Here is a 20222-nt window from a genome sequence, read left to right as displayed (position 1 = left end):
AAAATAAATAAAACGTTGAAAAAAAAAATTAAAAAAACAAAACAAAAACAAAAACTACCTTAAAGAGTGAGGTTTCGATTTTGGATCTGGGTCCTGTGCCAGGAGGAAGGAGTGGGCTACCTCCTGTCTGTCTTACTCAGGGTCTCCACCCACCAGCCCCCCTGGCCCAGAAACCTGCCTCTGGGCTTCAGAAGTCATTTCTCTCTCCTTTGCCAGTTCCAAAGTCTAGGGAAAACTATGTGTAAGTCAGTGTGCTTGTCAGATCTCTCCAGACACCACTTCCCTTGGGTCAGAACCATTGACTCAACAAGTTTTCAGGAAACATGTGTCCTGTAGGGATTATCTGCTGTTAGATTTGAGAGAGAGAGAGAGAGAGAGAGAGAGAGAAAGAGGAAGAAAAGTCAAGATTCATTTTCTGGCATGAGACTTTGTTGCCCTGCTTGATTAACTAATTTTCATGGACACCATATTTGTTTCAGTGTCAACAGCTTCTTATTGACTGGTTCCTGTGGGCCAGGACCTGTCTTGAATGCTTTCTGTGAATGACTGCATTATGGCTATCCCCTTGTACAGACAAGGAAACTGAGCCTAGAGATCTGGTTTGTGGCATGGAATGAGCACGGTCCAGAGTGGAGCTTGGGACCACTCCATCCATGTCCAAGCTTTCATTTTCTGGGATTGTTCGTGGAACAGGCTGGTCTTGCCTGGGCACGGTACGCCTTCCCCAGGCCCCTTCTCCAGAGACACCAACATTTCTGTTTTCTCAGTAACTGGGAGCATCTGACGTTTTGAGCCAGAGGATGCTAAACATCCTTCCAGACACCGGATAGATCTTCCCAGTAGAGAACTGACTCACCCCAAATACTAAGTGTGCCCCTTTTGAGAAACACTAAAACCATCTCTCTGTATTGCATAGAATGGGCTTAGGTGATGTGGGCCCAAGCCAAAATCCCCTTGCTTGCCTCGCAAGCTGCCATGTGGTATGGAAGCCCAAAGGACGTGACTCCAGTCCCCAGGGGAGCCAACAGAGGTCAACACCCACCTCCTGAAAAGAGGGATGTTTGGGGCAAGACTTTGGACTTTGGAAGCCCGCGAACCCCAAGATTTGAATCCCAAAGTAGGCTCTCAGCTGAATGACCTTTGTTGTTCTCCTTTGAGAAAAATAGGGATGATAGTGCCTTCCTACTAGGTTTTTCTCAAGATTACTGGGGCACCTGGGTGGCTCAGTCAGTTAAGTGTCCGACTTCGGCTCAGGTCATGATCTCACGATCTGTGAGTTTGAGCCCCGCATCAGGCTCTGTGCTGACAGCTCAGAGCCTGGAGCCTGCTTTGGATTCTGTGTCTCCCTCTCTGTCTGCCCCTCCCCTACTCATGCTCTGTCTCTCTCCTTCTCTCAAAAATAAATAAACATTAAAAAATAATAATAATAATAATAAAAGATTACAGAAGTGCAGGGATCAGATGTAGAGTAGGTGATCTCTGAGTTCAGAGGAAGGCCCAAGTGGACACGGAGGGAGAGACGAGGCAGGGCTGAGACTGGACCCTGCCAGGGAGATCAGACTGGGGGGCATGCAGGGCAGGGGCACAGACGTCTATTCGAAAACAAATTAGGGGCACCTGGCTGGCTCGGTTGGTAGAGCATGCGACTCTTGATCTCAGGGTCATGAGTTCAAGCCTCACGTTGGGCATGGAGCCTACCCAAAATAAAAAGTTACAAACAAAAAAACAAAAGCAAACAATTTGTATGCTCGGAAGAGGAGAGAACATAGAACCTGCAGAGTCTGTCTGCATTCAGGCCAACTCCAAAGGCCAGCTACCGGGGCTTTGGATCTGGTATTAACGCGGGCTTCTTGGCAAGACTGATCCAATGGGACACGTGGCTGACATCAGCCACCGGAGACTTCGTCACTGAGGCATTTCCCGAGGGGTCATTCACCTGCTGGCCAAGAGGTGGCCCAGGATCTGCCCAAGCTGGTAGAGTTCTGTGTTGGGGGAGGGCACTAACCACTGGCACCCAGCCCCTGGCCTGGCAGCAAGGAAGCCTGAGACCTTAGAGGCCGGGGGGAGCGGCCCTGGAAGGTGTCCTAAAGGTCATCTGGTGCATTTCTGCTCCCCTCCAGGCGGGGCTGGCCTCCCCAGTGCTGCCATAGCGCCTGCCTTGCCTACAATGCTTATGGGACTAATAGTTGAGGACTGATGATAACAATGACGACATTTGTGGAGCACAGACTCTCTGCGGGCACCACGCTAAGCGATTTTCTTGTGTCCTCTCACTGGCTTCTCGCTACAACTCTGTGAGGCAGGTGCTACCGTCGTTCCTACACAGAAATGATTCTTAGAAAAAAAGAAGTGTGTGGGGAGGTACGCCTGAGCGGCTCAGTCAGTTAAGCCTCCGACTCTTGATCTCGGCTCAGGTCATGATCCCACGGCTCGTGAGTTTGAACCCTGCGTGGGGGCTCCGTGCGCTGATAGTGCAGAGCCTGCTTGGGATTCTCTCTCTCCCCCTCTCTCTGCCCCTCCCGTGCTCTCTCTCAAAATAAATAAACTTTCAAAGCAAAAAAGACACGCTTCTCAGAAAGATTTAATACTTTGCAAAAAGTCACACGGCTAGTAAGTGGCTTCAGTCCAAGGTCTGTCTGATTCCAGAGCTTTACAGCCTTGTTAAAAAAAAAAAAAAAAAGTATACAAGTTTATAAGACCCCAAACCCAGTCCCAGAGAAAGCCACTATTAATAATTTAGTGGTGTCCCTGGAAACAGCCTTCCGTACAGATACATACATGATCAAGCTATCCTTGCTTTGCACGGCAGAACGAGTTTCAGACACCGCGGTTCAGTGAAATAACGCCAGTGTCTCAACAACACGATTCAGATTTCAGTTGCCATGTTCTATGAACTATGAGCAGTTGCATGAAGTACAAACCTTCCTACCCTTCGGTCCACCAGTGACTACGGCAATATCGGGTGTGCTTGGTGGTCAGTGACTAATCACGTTGCTTCTTCCAAAGCCTGACCCTGATTGGTCACGGTGCACGGTATTCAGTTCTCACACCGACCCCAAAGCTCGGGGTCGTGTTGACCTCTGTCTCCCAGCGATAAACCCAGATGACAGGCTACAAAACCGGATAATCAGATGAAGGAACCGGCCAACAAAGACAAACGTGCAGCAAAGAAATGCAGAGTGTAAATGGGGTGATAAAAGAAATAGCCCGTTGTGGGGATGTTGACACAGCAGCTCGTTGCTGTTCCAGAAACTCCAGATGTGCAACCAGAGACACTTAGTGAAGGCAAATTGATCGACATAGGTGACGAATGTGGCTCTGATGAAGGATGAAGGTGTCCCAGAGGAAGTGATGCCGGCACATTAAAGGAACTCCCGGATATACTTCATGACATTGAAGTACAAGGGATAAAATTGAAGTTGATCTAAACTCAGAAAGGAGTGTGTTCACTCATCAATGCTGACAAAAGATTCTTGTTCCGTATCCTAAGTTACACAACTAGAAAACAAGCATTGTTCAAACTACTCTCAGTAATTCACCCCCCCCCCGATTTATTGAGTTATAATTGACAAATAAAACTGTAATACATTTCAGGGACCTGGGTGGCTCAGTCGGTACAGTGTCCGACTCTTGATTTCAGCTCAGGTCCCAGGGTCATGGGATCGAGCCCCAAGTCAGGCTCCGTGTGGAGTGTGGAGCCTGCCTGGGATTCTCTCTCTCTCTCTCTCTCTCTCTCTCTCTCTCTCTCTCTCTCTCTCAAAAAAATTAAAATTAAAAAATTATTAAGTTTGTGATACATTTAAATTATACATGATTTGATACGTGTATATATTGTGAAGTTTATTCCCACAATCAAGTTAATTAATACATCCATCACTTTACATAGCTACCTTTCTTTTTTTCTCCCCCCTGCCCCCCTTGGTGAGAAGTCTTAAGATCTACTCTCCTAGCAAATTTAAGTTGTACAATACAGGGATGCCGGGGGCACCTGAGTGGCTCAGTCGGTTGAGCGACCGACTTTGGCTCAGGTCATGATCTCACGGTCTGTGGGTTCAAGCCCTGCGTCGGGCTCTGCGTTGACAGCATTGATCCTGCTTGGGATTCTCTCTATCCCTCTCTCTTCTCTGTCCCTCTTGCTCTCTCTTGCTCGCTCTTAAAAATAAATAAATAAACTTTGAAAAATTAGATAATGTAGGATTATCAACTCTAGTCACCATTTATATATTAGGTCCACAGAACTCATTCATCTTTTAACAAAGATTATACCCTTTCAGCAGCCTCTCCCCACTACCCTTACCCCGTAGCCCAGCAACCACCATTCTACTCTGTTTCCAGCAGTTCAACTTTTTCCCACCCAGATTCTGCATATAAATGACCCCACACAGTGTCGCCTTTGGCTTATTTTACCCAGCATCACACCTGCCAGATTCATTCGTGTTGTAGCAAATGGCAGACCTTCCTTCTTTTTTAAGGCTGGATAACATTCCGTTATATACATAAACCACATTTTCTTTCTCTTTTTTTCCAGTTCACATCAGATTTACTGTTTCATAATAATAGCATGCTTGAGGATAATCACATCACTAAAACATTATAGGACATCAAATGACAAGTTTCTGGAACTCCATTTTTAAATATTCCTTTGTTAGCATTCTGTGAAGGATTTTTTTTTTTTCTAAATTTTTTTTCAACGTTTATTTATTTTTGGGACAGAGAGAGACAGAGCATGAACGGGGGAGGGGCAGAGAGAGAGGGAGACACAGAATCGGAAACAGGCTCCAGGCTCTGAGCCATCAGCCCAGAGCCTTACGCGGGGCTCGAACTCACGGACCGCGAGATCGTGACCTGGCTGAAGTCGGACGCCCAACCGACTGCGCCACCCAGGCGCCCCATGTGAAGGATTTTGAATGCGTTTGCTTTCAATTCTTTCCTTGCAGTTAGACTAGGACAGTGAATTACACTCATTTGAACCAGTGCTCTACATCTCCTCACTTGTGGATTTGCATGTGTGTATGTTTTGGGTTTTTGACAACGATGTAGCGTGGTGCTTTAGTTTTGTTACAAGACATTTAGGAATCACATTTGAAAACAATGAAAATAATCTGTGTCCTTCCTTTATGTGTGCGTGTTTTCTAACAAGCAAACACATGACCAACCTTAGTAATTCTGTTTCTCACTGCTCTCTACCGTTTCTCTGCCCAAAGTTCTTGCTGTTCCTTGTACAAACTTAATAATTTCCTGGCCACATGTCTTTGCTTTGGCCGTTTCTTTTCCTTGGGATCTCCCCCTTGACCATCGTCAAATCTTACTCATGTTAAACACCCACATATAAAACAAATGAATTCTTTCTTCATTGTAGTTGGGGTAATTATGCTGTCCTCCAGGACTCCCTTTGTATTCTTTTTTCTCAGGTACCTCATGCTTTCTGCCTGTGATACTGTGGACTCTCTGAGCAAAATGACTTGTCATGTTGAGATTATGTTTGAATACGAACAGTGTTTATAATAATGGTATACCTTATTTTTTTATTTTTTCCTATCTTTAAAAAAAATTATTTTAATTTTATTTTTTAAATTTACATCCAAATTAGTTAGCATCTAGTGCAACAGTGATTTCAGCAGTAGATTCCTTAATGCCCCTCACCCATTTAGCCCATCCCCCCTCCCACAACCCCTCCAGTAACCCTCTGTTTGTTCTCCATATTTATGAGTCTCTTCTGGTTTGTCCCCCTCCCTGTTTTTATATCATTTTTGCTTCCCTTCCCTTATGTTCATCTGTTTTGTCTCTTAAAGTCCTCGTATGAGTGAAGTCATATGATATTTGTCTTTCTCTTACTAATTTCACTTAGCATAATACCTCCAGTGACATCCACGTAGTGGCAAAAGGCAAGATTTCATTCTTTTTGATTGCCGAGTAATGCTCCATTGTCTATATAGACCACATCTTCTTTATCCATTCATCCATCGATGGACATTTGGGCTCTTTCCATCCTTTGGCTACTGTCGAGAGTGCTGCTATACACGTGGGGGTGCATGTGTCCCTTCAAAACAGCACACCTGTATCCCTTGGATAAATGCCTAGTAGTGCAATTGCTGGGTAGTAAGGGTAGTTCTATTTTTAGTTTTTTTGAGGAACCGCCATACTGTTTTCCAGAGTGGCTGCACCAGCTTGCATTCCCACATAAACCACATTTTCTTTATCCATCCATCCATCCATCAGTGAACACATAGGATGTTTCCATATCTTGGCTATTGTGAATAATGTAATGAACATGGGAGTATGGGTATCTCTTCGAGAGAGTGATTCTGTTTCCTTTGGAGAGCCACCCTGAAGATTATCCTTGATACATTTTTTAAAAAAATTTTTTAATGTTTACTTTTGAAAGAGAGAGACAGAGACAGAGTGTGAGCAGGGGAAGGACAGAGAGAGAGGGAGACATAGAATCCGAAGCAGGCTCCAGGTTCTGAGCTGTCAGCATAGAGCCCAACGTGGGGCTCAAACCCATGAACCATGAGATCATGACCTGAGCCGAAGTCAGACGCTTAACTGACTGAGCCACCCAGGCACCCGCTTGATACATTTTTTTTTTTTTTACAAAAAAAATTTTTTTTTGAGAGAGAAAGAGCCTGCAAATGGGGAAGAGGGGCAGAGGGAGAGAGAGAATCCCAAGCAGGCTCCACACTCAGCACAGAGCCCGACACGGGGCTCGATCCAATGACCCTAGGATCAAACTCGGGAGTCAGACACTTAACTGACTGAGCCACCAGGGTGCCCGCATTTTCTAAAGTAGGCTCTACACCCAACGTGGGGCTTGGGCTCAGGACCCTGGACGTCAAAAGTCCCGTGTTAGATCCACTGAGCCAGCCAGGCCCCCCACTGATACATTTTTGTAAAGGAAGAAAACACTTTAGGGGTGCCTGGGTGGCTGAGTTTTTTGTGTCTGACTCTTAATTTCACCTCAGGTCATGATCCCAGGGTGGCTGGCAACACGGAGCTTGCTTGGGATTCTCTCTCTCTCTCTCTCTCTGTCTGTCTGTCTCTCTCTCTCTCTCTCTCCCTCCCCCTCTCTGCCCCTCCCCTGCTTGTACTCGGCTCTCTCTTTCTCAAAATAAATAAATTAGCATTAAAAAAACGTTTTAAATAAAAAAGGCAAATGGGCTTATATTGTTCTTCAACAGCTATTTTTTATCACCCTACCTTATAAAAATTGAAGTGAAATTCACATAACCTACAATCAACCATTTTAAAGTGTACAAGTCAGTGGCATTCAGTGTATTCACGATGTTGTGTGCAACCTCTACTCCTCTCTAGTTTCAAAACTTTCTCATTACTCCAGAAAAACACTTCTACCCATTACATGATCACTCCTCGTCTCTCCCTCCTGTCTCCTGTTTACTACTGACCTCCTTCAGACTGTATGGATTTGCCTATTCTAGATGTCACCTAGGAAAGGAATCGTATCCTGTTGTCACCTCCTATGTCTGGCTTCTTTCACTCAGTATGTTTTCAAAGTGCAGCCAAGCTGCTGCATGAGTCGGTATGTCTATTGTTCCTTTCTATGGCTGAATAATATTCCGTTGTGCGAACATACCACCGTGTACTCGTTCATCCACTGATGGACACGTAGATGATTTCCACCTTTTGATAATCATCAACAGTGCTCCTGCGGACGTTCGTGTACACGTTTCTGTGTGAGTGTGGATTTTCATTTCTTTTCAGTATATTACCTAGGAGTGAAATTGCTAGGTTGTAAGGTAGTTCTATGTTTGGACATCATAAAAATTGAAACTTGTGCATCAAAGGACACTAGCAAGAATGTGGTCAAGGTCGTTGATTCCCTTCAAGTCCAACTCCATTCTTTTGTGTATGGCTATCAAGCTGTCGTAGCACATTTGTTGCAAAGATTGTTTCTTCTTCTTTTTTTTTTTTTTTAAAGATGCTTAACTTCTGGTATCTCAGTGTTTTTTTTTTGTTTTGTTTTGTTTTTTAATTTTTTTTTCAGCGTTTTTTATTTATTTTTGGGACAGAGAGAGACAGAGCATGAACGGGGGAGGGGCAGAGAGAGAGGGAGGCACAGAATCGGAAACAGGCTCCAGGCTCTGAGCCATCAGCCCAGAGCCCGACACGGGGCTCGAACTCACGGACCGCGAGATCGTGACCTGGCTGAAGTCGGACGCTTAACCGACTGCGCCACCCAGGCGTCCCTCTCATGGATTTTAAAGTGATGGAACACGGATGGTTCTGGCAGGCTGCCTCGCACAGAGAAAGTGTGCAGTAAATAAAAGGTCTTCGGTCTTAGGACACACCTCAGGGCTATAGAGCAGTCAGCTTCCTAGAGGTTGAGGGGTGAGGCATGGGGAGTTGGAGGCGAGTGGGGCCTGAGAAAGGCCACCTGCAGAGCCACTAGGTGCCTGTGAATGAGGCCCCTGGCGGTCCCTGGGTTGTCCCAGTCAGTGGGAGGACTCTGGACTGGAAGGTCAGCAGGCCCACCTCACGGTAGGCCCGGACAAGCACGTGACCCGCTGTGGGCCCCCTCAGTGCAGTGAGGCCACAGTACCCTCCTGTGGCACAAAGGTCACCCTCTGCCCAAATGTGTGGAGTCCCAGGGCCAACTAGGCTGAAGTCTAGGCAGTGCCGGGTCCTTGCGCCCCCTGCTGGCAGCTTCCAGAACAACAAGTCCTTCAAACCCTCTCCTTGCCCAGGGCACCACTTTGAACACCTGGTGGTGTTCCTGGGTGAGGGCCACCCACAGGGCTACCTGTCCCTTCCTGGCCTCGGATCAGACCCTCAGTGCCTTCTCCCTCCCCTTCAAGTGTCTGGAAACTGCCCCCACTACACCTGCATGCTCACAGACAGACACAGAGATGTGTGCACATGCTCAAATACAGCCACTCATATTTGCGCGTGAAGTCGTAACCACAAACAATTTACCTACGTTCAAGGTCACATTGTGACTTTCATGGGGCCCTTTCTCCATTAAAAGAAGTATAAATTGTATTTTACAACCATGAGGTATAAAGAATGAACATCATCTAGACTGGATTTGTTATTACACGTTCATCGTTATTATATTCCCTTTTTCCCCCCTTATTTTAAGATAAAACTCGGGATGCCTGGGTGGCTCATTCGGTTAAGTGGCTGGCTCTTGACATTGGTTCAGGTCATGATCTCATGGTTTGTGGGATCAAGTCCCGTGTCCAGCTCTGTGCTGATGGCGCAAGCCTGCTTGGGATTCTCTCTCCCTCTCTCTCTGCCCCTCCCCTGCTCATGCTAGCTCTCTCTCTCAATAATAATAATAATAATAAGTAAACATTAAAAAAATTAAAAATAATAAAATAAAATAAGTTAAAATTTAAAATAAATTAAAACACTTTCATGGGCTCCTCAACGTATGGCAGGTCCTGAGCACTATGCCTTCTGCAGAGGTCTGATAGAGGAGTCAGCCCTGCCAATGAACATAAGTGAATTCACACACATCTAGCCCCACATGTCATAGTTTCACTAGTGACCCAGTGAGCATTCATTAAGCGTCCACTCTGTTAGGAATATCTATCATTTGCTGGGCATCTTTTATGTGCCGGGCACTAAGGAAAATACTTTCCATGAATTATCTTATTTTTATTGATTTTATCCACAAGGAGACTGACATTCAGAGAGGTGAAGTGACTTGCCTCAGCTCACACGGCCAAGATCTGCGGGATACCAAAGTCTGTGTTCTACTCCTCCCCGCAGGGGACTATTCCAGGCTCAGTCCCGGGCAGGCACAAAGGGTCTGGCAGCAGTAGGACAGATCTGCCCCACAGAGGGTGCAGCGTGATGCTAACTCCCATTCCCCAAGACTCGCCCAGGACACACGCATCACCGCCTACAGGACTATCCCCTGCAGTGAAAGCCGGAGCCTGGTTTCCAGCTCGAGCCCCGAGGCAGCCAGACTGGTTAAGTACATCCTCATCCAGCAAGGGCTCTGCTTGCCCTCTGTGAAGCCAGGGGGCCTTGGCCACCTCCAACCCCAAGACACCACCTTTCCCCAGAGCAGGCAGTGCCCAGAGAGGGTGAGAGGGGCTGAGGTTGTGGCAGAGGAGGGGGAAGGGCCATGAGCTGGGTGGGATCTTTTCCCTTGTGAGTGTGACCTTCTGCCCTGTACCGGGCAGTGGATGGTGCGGACCTTCCTTCGACCTCCAGAAGCTGAATATGAGCGTTAGTTGTTATATTATGTTTATTACCGTGTTTTTGCCTGTTAATGGAGGTGAGGAAAGCACGTTCTTCCCAGGGCCTTTAAAAGGGTCTGATGATCGGAGCGCCTGGGTGGCTTAGCTGGTTAAGCCTTTGACGTCAGCTCAGGTCACCATCTCATAGTTTGTGAGTTCGAGCCCCACGTTGGGTTGTGTGCTGACAGAACAGAGGCTGCTTTGGCTTTTTTGTCTCCCTCTCTCCGCCCCTCCCCTGCTTATTTTCTCTCTCTCTCTCTGAAATATAAATAAATAAACATTTTTAGAAAAGGGTCTGATGACCTACAGTCCTTAACACAGAGTCTGGTACAAAGTAAGCACTCAGGAGATTAGAGCTGGTTGTATTAATATCATTCCCAGTGCTGTAATCCAGTGAGATGATAAAGGCATAGTTTAAGGCAAAGGAGCTGTAGTCACTTTATTTATTTATTTATTTTTTTAAGTTTATTTATTTATTTTGAGCAAGAGAGTGTGAGCCAGGGAAGGGCAGAGAGGGAGGCAGAGAGAATCCCAAGCAGGCTTTGACCATATGGAGCCCAATGCAAGGTTCGAACTCACTAACTGTCAGATCACGATCTCAGCCAAAACCAAGAGGTGGACGCTTAACTGACTGAGCCACCCAGGCACCCCTGGATGTAGTCACTTTAGGAGAAAGGGCAGAATTCATAGACGTGTAATGATGTGGGCAAGGGTGTCAGAGAGAGGATCAGCCCGCTGGACACCCGTAGATTTTGGTCAGGAGGCAGCAGACAAGGGTCCTTCTACAGGAGTCAGCAGAACCTTGGGCCCAGAACAGGAGCAGCCATCCTGCATTCGGCCAATCCAAGGAGACCAGCCTTCCCCATTTGCCCAGGATGCTCCCAGTTTTAGCACTGAAGATCCCATGTCCCGAGAAACCCCTCAGTCTGGGCAAGCAGGACAGTTGGTCCCCCTAGAACATGTGGCAGGCATAAGTCGTCTACTGTGACCAGTGCTGAACAGCGCTGAACTCAGACCTGGCCATGGGCTTCATGTCCCGGGGCCGAGGGAGGCTGAAGCATGCTGGCACCTTCCCCCTGGTATGACACACTGTGGAATATCCCTCCTCGGATAAGAATCACACTACCCTTTGTTGCTGCAAGCTCTGGGTCTTAGCTACGGGGATCAGGGAATACTTCCTGCAGGGTTCCCCTGGGAAGCGACTCAGTTCTGAGAAATTAGAGAGTAAACTCTAGCCAAACTGACTTCTCGGCTCCTGGGATCTCCTAGCACTCTCCCACTCCCGGGCCTTTGCACCATCCTCTCTGCCTGGCACACTTTACCAGCTTTGGGATCCAGCTTGAATGCCCCCTTGTGTGGGGAGCCCTCCCAAACTCCCAGCTATGGGGCAGATGCCCAGGGCGCCCCCTAGTGCCCCAGCGCATTAGTTTCCGGAAGCTACCGAAACAAAGTACCCCAAGCTGAGTGGTTTTACACAACAGAAAGTTTTTCTTTCACAGTTCTGGAGACTAGAGATCCAGAAGCAAGGTGTCAGCAGGGCCATACTTTCTCTGAAGGCTCTAGAGGAGAATCTGTCCTGTGCTTTTCTCTTAGCTCGTGGTGTTGCCAACAATCCATACTGTTCCTTGGCTTGAAGATGCCTCACCCTAATCTCTGCCTCCGTCCTCACATGGCTTTTTCCTTGTGTGTCTGTGTCTCTTCTATCTCCTCCTCCTCCTCCTCCTTCTCCTCCTCCTTCTTCTTCTCCTCCTTCTTCTTCTCCTCCTTCTTTTTAATTTTTTTCAAGACTTATTTTTGAGAGAGAGAGTGCAAGCAGGGAAGAGGCGGGGTGGGGGTGGGGGGCGGGGACAGAAGATCCGAAGCGGGGCTCCACGCCCACAGCAGCAAGCTCCATACAGGGCTTGAACTCATGAACCACAAGATCGTGACCTGAGCCGAAGTCAGACACTCAACTGACTGAACCACCCAGGTACCCCTTAAATTTTTTTTTAATGTTTGTTTATTTTTGAGAGAGAATGAGAGAGAGAGAGAATGAGCAGCGGGGAGGGGCAGAGAGAGGACCGAGGATCTAAAGTGGGCTCTGTGCTGACACCAGAGAGCCCGATGCAGGGCTCGAACCCCCAAACCCGTGAGATCATGACCCAAGCCAAAGTCCAATACTCAACTGACTGAGCCACCCAGGTGCCCCATCTTCTCCCTTCTTCTGAGGACACCAGTCATACTGGATTAAGGTCCAGTATGACCTCATCCTACATTGGTCACCTCTACAAAAATCCTATTTCCAAATAAGGTTCCATTCACAGGCACTGGGGCTCGGGACTCTTCAACACATACTTTCAGGGGACACATTTCAAACCATAACACGTGCCTTTGTGCTTGTCAGGAAATACTTGCTGGATGTACGAAGGAGAGAGTGCTTGTCAGCCTCTTTCCTCCCCATCCCACTTCAACCCTCCACCCTCGCCCGGGGCCCAGCAGCTCATATGGTGGGGCCCTGCCAGCGTCTGGTCCCTACAGTAGTCTCAGCCCCTAAGCCAGGGCACGGCCGGAGAAGATTAAAGCTTCTGGACGCAGCTGATGATTGAAGAACATAAGGAGGATGTGTCTCACCTTTGGACAGATGGCTGATGGTCAGCGCTCAGAAACGCTTTGGGTGACTGTGAGGGAAGAGCCTGGGCTGGGTCAGGGTTTAGAAGGGACAGGCTAAGTAGCTGCACTGGTCAGACTGAACTTCTTAAAAGCAGGTGAAGCAGCTGTCTACTTCATGGAATCTTCTAGGGTGGGCAAGCCTGACTATTGGGTTCTAAATTATTTTCCTTCATTTCTCCTTTATAGTGAAGTTGGAGTATTATACTGACAGTTACTAGGTTATGTGAACAGGCAGGCTATATTGGACTTCCGGCTTCCAGTCCCACACGGAAAGAGCTTGGGACGTCATCACTCCATCCTAACAAGCAGAAAGTTGAACCAACTGAAAAACCAACACCTCTCCTTAGACCCATTAGAGAAGTGAGGTCACAGGGCAAACCACTGCCCCCAAAATTAGAAAAACCAGCAGATCCAGAGAATCACAACTTAACCAGAACAGAAACCTCCGCATGGGCCCCGTTCAGGGGTGGGAAGACCTAAACGTGACTGAGAAATTGCCAGAGGCTAAGTGTGGATGAGTCTGAGAGTTCAAGATTCCAGGAGGGCCCACAGTCCGGACCTGGTCTGCCACCAGGGTTTTTCAATACAGTGTTACTGAGACGCAAGCTCATTCATTGGTGTATGTGTTGTCCAAGGTTTCTGTCTCCCTGCAACGGTAGAGCTAAGGAGCTGTGACAGAGACAGGATGTCCTGCAAAGCCCACCGTATTGACCCTGGCCCCATACCGGAAAAGTTCTCTGACACCGCTCTAGAAGGAGAGTGGATGCAGGGACCCAAGTAGACAGGAATGGCAAGTGTGGCTGGAGGAAAACAAGTGAAAGGGACAGGGGCAAGACGTGACCCGGGACAGGCGGCCTCACATCCGATTTTACAGGGCCTTCTAGTAGACGGTAAAGACTTTGGATTTTATTCTTGATTCGAGGATTTAGGAAGAGAAAAGCAGCTTCTGGAATCCAGGAGCTGGCCTGGCACCCAAAGATAGGACTTGTGTTCTCTTGAACGTGGACAACCGCACAGAACATCGATATCCAGGGAGAACATTCTGTAATCACGTCTGAACACAGACCAACGTGAACGTCTTCGAAGGCACACAAAACCTAGCGCCCCCTCCCCTGGCACATGTGGGGGGCTGCTTCTACACCTGTGACAGCTAGCCTCGCTCCAGCCCGCCTCCCTACAAATAAGATTTGTGATATCCAACCGTAAAGTGATCCCTGCTTCTGAAAGCGCCAGTCCAGACCAAAGTCCTGCTTCCCTGGACCCTCCCCCAAATCACTCCACCAAAGTCCAAATCCTGTAATAAGTTCTAACACCCTCTCGCTGAGACCTCACAGCCCCGTGGTGTGCACATTCCCTCACTCTATCGTTTTCAATCACGGCTGTGCTCTCGGTGGTTTGGAGCTGACGGTATTGATTGACAGGGCTTAGCAATCAAATTAGGTGAGGCCTAATTTGCTGTGAATGAAAGAGAACCCCAAATAACAGCAGCTTAAGCAAGATCTACCTTCCCCTCAAGCCCCAACTAAATCCAGAGATAAGCGATGGTTCCTCGAGCATCAGGGGCCCAGCCTCCTTCCATGTTGTGGCTCTGACTTCCTCCTCGTGGGTGTGGAACGTTTTATTTTTTATTACTAATATTTTTAATGTTTATTTATTTTTGAAAGAGAGAATGCGAGTGGGGGAGAAGCAGAGAGAGAGAGGGAGACAGAGGATCCAAAGCAGGTTCTCTGCTGATGGCAGCCAGCCTGACGCGGGGCTGAAACTCACAAGCCGTGAGATCATGACCTGAGCGGAAGTCGTATGCTCAACCCACTGAGCCACCCAGGCACCCCGGGAACATTTTAAATACATACAGAAGTAGAGAGTAGAGTATACTGACCCTCCCAGTCTCAATCCATGGCCCAGCTTACTTTATCTGTCCCCCCATCCGTTTCTTATTTCCACCATCTGGATCATTTGGGATTAGTTTGAAGTAAATCCCAAATATTTTGTCGTAAATACTTCAGGATACATCTCTGAAGCATGAGGACTGTTAAGAGGAAAGAAAGAAATCCCCAATACCATTAGCAGAGCTAACAAATGAAGGATGTCTTCATACCCTACAATACCTGGTCAGTGTTCACATTTGTCCCTCAGACCCACCCCTAACATTTGGGAACCCTCAGTGGAGCCCACACAGCGGGTGTCTAAGATATTTGCAAGTCTTATGAAGCCTCGCTGTGGCATTCCCACCCAGCGTCCCACAGCCCACTCCCTGAGGACCATTGGCTAAGGACGCTGTGCTCTGCCCAACCTTTGCTGCCTGGCACAGATTCGAGCCTGAAATGAAGACTAACTAGTCCTAACTAGCCTAGTCCAGCTCCCAGAGGACAGGGGCCGGGTCCCAAAGGAGGCTAGGGCACCATTACCTGGCAGACCTGGGGTGGCTAGCTCAAAACCAAGCAGCCTCTTTCTTTCTGTTTCCCCAGAGCAGAGGTGGGGTGTTCTCTGCCCACACTCTTCCAGTGTGTGCGCTCTCTCTCTCTCTCTCTCTCTCTCTCTCTCTCTCTCTGGCTCTCAGCCCCACGTCTTTGGGTCAGAGAGGTCCAGTTCAACTCATTCTTCCTTCTCCTATAGCCCTCAATACTTTCTCAATCAGTCACCAAACTCTCCTAAGAGATTCATAAGGGGATAAGCACCTCAGTGGGTTTTTGTTGAGCGCTTGTCTTGGGGGGCGAGGGTGGCACCTTGACAGTCATTTCCTCGCTCGCGCTCCCAGGTGCCCGCGCACCGCGTCTGGTTGGTACACCTGCCCCCTTTGCCTCTCAGCTTTCTGTTCCGAAAAAGCCGGATCTACAGAAAAGGCAAAAGAACCGTGCAGTACCCACACCGTGCCTCCCACCTAGCGTCAGCCCTCGCTCGCAGCGCACCGCATTTGCTAACACCTCCCTCTTTGCCCTGCCCTTGTGGATGGCTGTCTTTGCTGAATCTTTTGGAAGCCAGTTGCAGGCGTCCTGACCCCTCACCCCTCAATACTTCACGTGCCTCCTAAGAATGCGATCCGTCCCCCCAACACAAACAGCCCTCCTTATCACCCCAAAGAAACTGACCATTGATTCAGTGATGTCACCTGACGTACAGGCCGTATTCAGATTTCTCCCACGGATATGTTGTGGGAACTTTCACTGCCTTAGTGCTAAGGATGATGGATTTCTGAGTACAGCCATCCCCTCAGTCAGGCTCCTGCCAGTAAGAGAGACATTCCTGTGGCCACCACAAGGGCACTGCCTTTTTTTTTGCTTTATTTATTCATTTTTAATTTTTTTAGTGCTTATTTATTTTTTTTTTCAATGTTTATTTATTTTTGGGACAGAGAGAGACAGAGCATGAACGGGCGAGGGGCAGAGAGAGAGGGAGACACAGAATCGGAAACAGGCTCCAGGCTCTGAGCCGTCAGCACAGAGCCCGACGCGGGGCTCGAACTCACGGACCGTGAGATCATGACCTGGTTGAAGTCGGACGTTTAACCGACTGCGCCACCCAGGCGCCCCTAATGCTTATTTATTTTTGAGAGAGAGAGAGAGAGTGCGAGCAGGGGAGGGGCAGAGAGAGAGGGAGACACAGAATGCAAAGCAGGCTCTAGGCTCCCAGCTGTCAGCACAGAGCCCAACGCGGGGCTCAAACTCATGAACTGCAAATGTTTTTTTTAAGTTTATTTATTTTCGAGAGAGAGAGAGAGAGAAAGAGAGACAGAGCAATAGGGGGAGGGGCAGAGAGAGAGAGAATCCCAAGCAGGCTCTGCACTGTCATGTCAGAGCCCAACGCCGGCTTGAACTCACGAAGCAGGAGATCATGACCTGAGCTGAAACCAAGAGTCAGATGCTTAACCAACTGAGCCACCCAGGTGCCCCTATTTTGTTTTTTTAAAGATTTTTATCTATTTTTAAAAAAATTTTTTTAATGTTTATTTGTTTTTGAGAAGAGAGAGACAGAGCACAAGTTGGGGAGGGGCAGAGAGGGAGGGAGACACAGAACCTGAAGCAGGTTCCAGGCTCTGAGCTGTCAGCACAGAGCCCCACACGGGGCTCAAACTCACAGACTGTGAGATCATGACCTTAGCTGAAGTCGGATGCTTAACGGACTGAGCCACCCAGATGCCCCTATTTTTAAGTAATCTCTACACCCAACATGGGGCTCGAACTCACGACCCCAAGATCAAGAGTCACACAATCCACCCACAGCGCCAGCCAGGTGCCCCTAAACCTTGGTGATTTTTTTAAAGTTAATTAACTAGTTAATTAATTAATTTATGTATTTAGAGAGAGCACGAGCATGCACTCAAGTGAGCACGGGAGGAGCAGAGAGAGAGAATCCCAAGCAGTCTTCTCTGCATCGACAAGGCAGAGCCCGACGCAGGGCTCGAACCCACGAACCTCGAGACCATGACCTGCGCCAAAACCAAGGGTCGGGCACTCAACCAACTGAGCTACCCAGGTGTCCCTAAACTTTGGTGATTTTTTAAAAAGTTTTATTGAGATAGAACGAGACGCATACCAAATAATTCAACCATTTAAAGTGTACTGTTCACTGGCTTATGGTATATTCACACCACAGTCTAGTTTTAGAATTTGTCTGTCGCACCAAAGAGATACCCAGTAGCCATGGCGGTCATTCCCCATTCCCACCCACAGACTCCCACCCCCCCCCCCCCCCCCCCCCCCCCCAGTGCAAGGCAATCGCTGATCTACTCTGTCTCTATAGCTTTGCCTCTTTCATACAAATGGATTCATGTAAATTGTGGGCTTTTGTGACTGGCTCCCTTTACTTAGCATAACGTGTCCAGGTGTATCCATGTTGTAGCCGAACCTCATTCCCTTTTTTTGCCCAATGCTAGTCCATCATGTGGATGTATCACATTTGGTTTATCAACTGACGTCCATCAACTGACAGATGGTTTCCGCTTTAGGCTGTTACGAATAATGCTGCTGTAAAAATGCACGTACAAATCTTTGCGTGGGCATAGTTTTCATTTCTCCGGAGTCTACACCTAGGAGTAGAATTGCTGGGTCATGAGGGGAGTCTATGTGTAAACTTGGAGGACCCTGCCAAACTGTTTCCACAGTAAAACAGCCAAATGTAACATGGCACAGCTGCCATGTTACATTCCCAGAAGCAATGCACCAGGGTTCCAGTTTCTCAGCATCCTCGAAGCATCTTTCTTTTTTTAAGTGTATTTATTTGTTTTGAGAGAGAACAGGAGCTTGACCGGGACAGCGGGAGAGAGAGGCGGAGAAAGAATCCCAAACAGGCTTCGTGCTGTCAGCACGGAACCCGACGTGGGGCTCAAACTCATCAACTATGAGATCGTGACCTGAACCGAAATCAAGAGTCAGATGCTTAACCGACTGAGTCACCCAGGCGCCCCAATTCTTGAAACATCTTTAAACATTTGTAATTATCTGGGGCACCTGGGTGGCTCAGTCAGCTGAGCAACTGAGTTTGGCTCAGGTCATGACCTCACAGTTCGTGAGTTCAAGGCGCACCTCAGGCTCTCGCTGCTGTCAGCCTGTCCGCGCAGAGCCCGCTTCAAATCTTCTGTCCCCCTCTCCTGCGTGCGCTCTCTCAAAAATAAATAGCCATTAAAAAAAAATTTGTAATTATCTGACTCTTGTGGTTGATTGGTTGGTTGGTTGGTTTTTTTCCTGGTGCCCAAGACTATTTAATGCACCCTCTGGTAGTTGGGCCAAAGAGAGACGGGGATGGCGTTTTGGGGGAGGGGTGGCAATGCAGTTTCTTTTTGCATTTTGATCTTAACTGTAGCCACCTTGCTGAGCTTTGGTTAGTTTTAGCGTCTGTGTATTTGTTTGAATCACTGTGTGCAGTCAGCCATACCCCTTGCAGATAGTGGTGGTATTATTTCTTCTGGGGCTTATACACGTAACTTCCTTTTCTTGTCCCGCCAGCTAGGACTTCCAATATGGTGTTGAAGGAAGTGATGATAGAGACCTCTTTGAATTTCGTTCCTACTTTTTTTTTTTTTAATTTTTTTTTCAACGTTTATTTATTTTTTGGGGGACAGAGAGAGACAGAGCATGAACGGGGGAGGGGCAGAGAGAGAGGGAGACACAGAATCGGAAACAGGCTCCAGGCTCCGAGAGCCATCAGCCCAGAGCCTGACGCGGGGCTCGAACTCACGGACCGCGAGATCTTGACCTGGCTGAAGTTGGACGCTCAACCGACTGCGCCACCCAGGCACCCCTCGTTCCTACTTTAAAGGGAACTTGTTTTGCTGGTGTGCCTGGACGGCTTGGCCGGTTGAGCATCCTGAGGCTCGGGTCATGATCTTACAAATCAGTTCGTGAGTTCGAGCCCTGCATCGGGCTCTGCGCTGACAGCTCGGAGCCTGGAGCCTGCTTTGGATTCTGTGTCTCCCTCTCGCTCTCTGCCCCTCCCCCACTCGCCCTCTGTCTCTCTTTCAAAAATAAACATTAAAAAACGTTTTTTTTAAATAAAGGGCATTTGTTTTGCCATTGAGTTTCTAGTTGATAAACTTTCTGTATCCTTACAACACTTGTAATTATCCTTGTTATTTGTAGCAGCCTTCTAGTGGTATAAAGTGGCCTTTGCCCAGTGACTAAGGATGCTGAGCACCTTTTCATGTGCCTGTTAGCCGTTTATCTATCTTCTTTGGAGAAATTCACGTTTATGATTTGCAGATATTTTCCCCCCATACTTTTGTCTTTTCACTTTTCTTGATGGTATCCTTTGAGGCACAAAAGTTTTTAATTTTGATGAAATCCATTGGTTCTGTTTTTTCTTTTGTTGCCTGTATCTTTGGTGTTGTATCTACGAAATTGTCTTCTCACTGAAGATCACAAAGATGGGGCACCAGGGTGGAGTCAGTCGGTTAAGCATCTGACTCTTTGTCTCTGCTCAGGTCATGATCTCACAGTTCGTGGGTTTGAGCCCCGAGTCAGGCTCTGTGCTGACGGAGCTGAGCCTGCTTGGGATTCTCTCTCTCCCTTTCTCTCTCCCCTCCCCCACTCGCACTGTCTCTGTCTCCCTCAAAATAAACTTTTTTTTTTTTTCCAACGTTTTTATTTATTTTTGGGACAGAGAGAGACAGAGCATGAACGGGCGAGGGGCAGAGAGAGAGGGAGACACAGAATCGGAAACAGGCTCCAGACTCTGAGCCATCAGCCCAGAGCCCGACGCGGGGCTCGAACTCACGGACCGCGAGATCGTAACCTGGCTGAAGTCGGACGCTTAACCGACTGCGCCACCCAGGCGCCCCAGTGATATTTTTTTTAAAGGAATTTTTTAAAGTTTATTTTGAGGGAGGGGCACCTGGGTGGCGCAGTCGGTTAAGCGTCCGACTTCAGCCAG

At 48.0% G+C, this 20222-nt stretch overlaps 1 protein-coding gene across 6 annotated transcripts in view; it reads left to right on the top strand.

Annotated features, from left to right (window-relative positions):
- KYAT1 (kynurenine aminotransferase 1) overlaps positions 1-20222 on the top strand; it is a 35394-nt gene that overhangs the window by 3083 nt on the left and 12089 nt on the right. The window lies entirely within an intron of this gene.

The sequence above is a fragment of the Herpailurus yagouaroundi genome, unplaced genomic scaffold (genome assembly GCF_014898765.1).
Source record: "Herpailurus yagouaroundi ecotype Mexico unplaced genomic scaffold, PumYag 160, whole genome shotgun sequence".
In the NCBI taxonomy this organism is placed as follows: Eukaryota; Metazoa; Chordata; class Mammalia; order Carnivora; family Felidae; genus Herpailurus; species Herpailurus yagouaroundi.
Note: the sequence above shows the minus strand (reverse complement) of the source record. Positions and strands in the feature narration are given on the sequence as shown.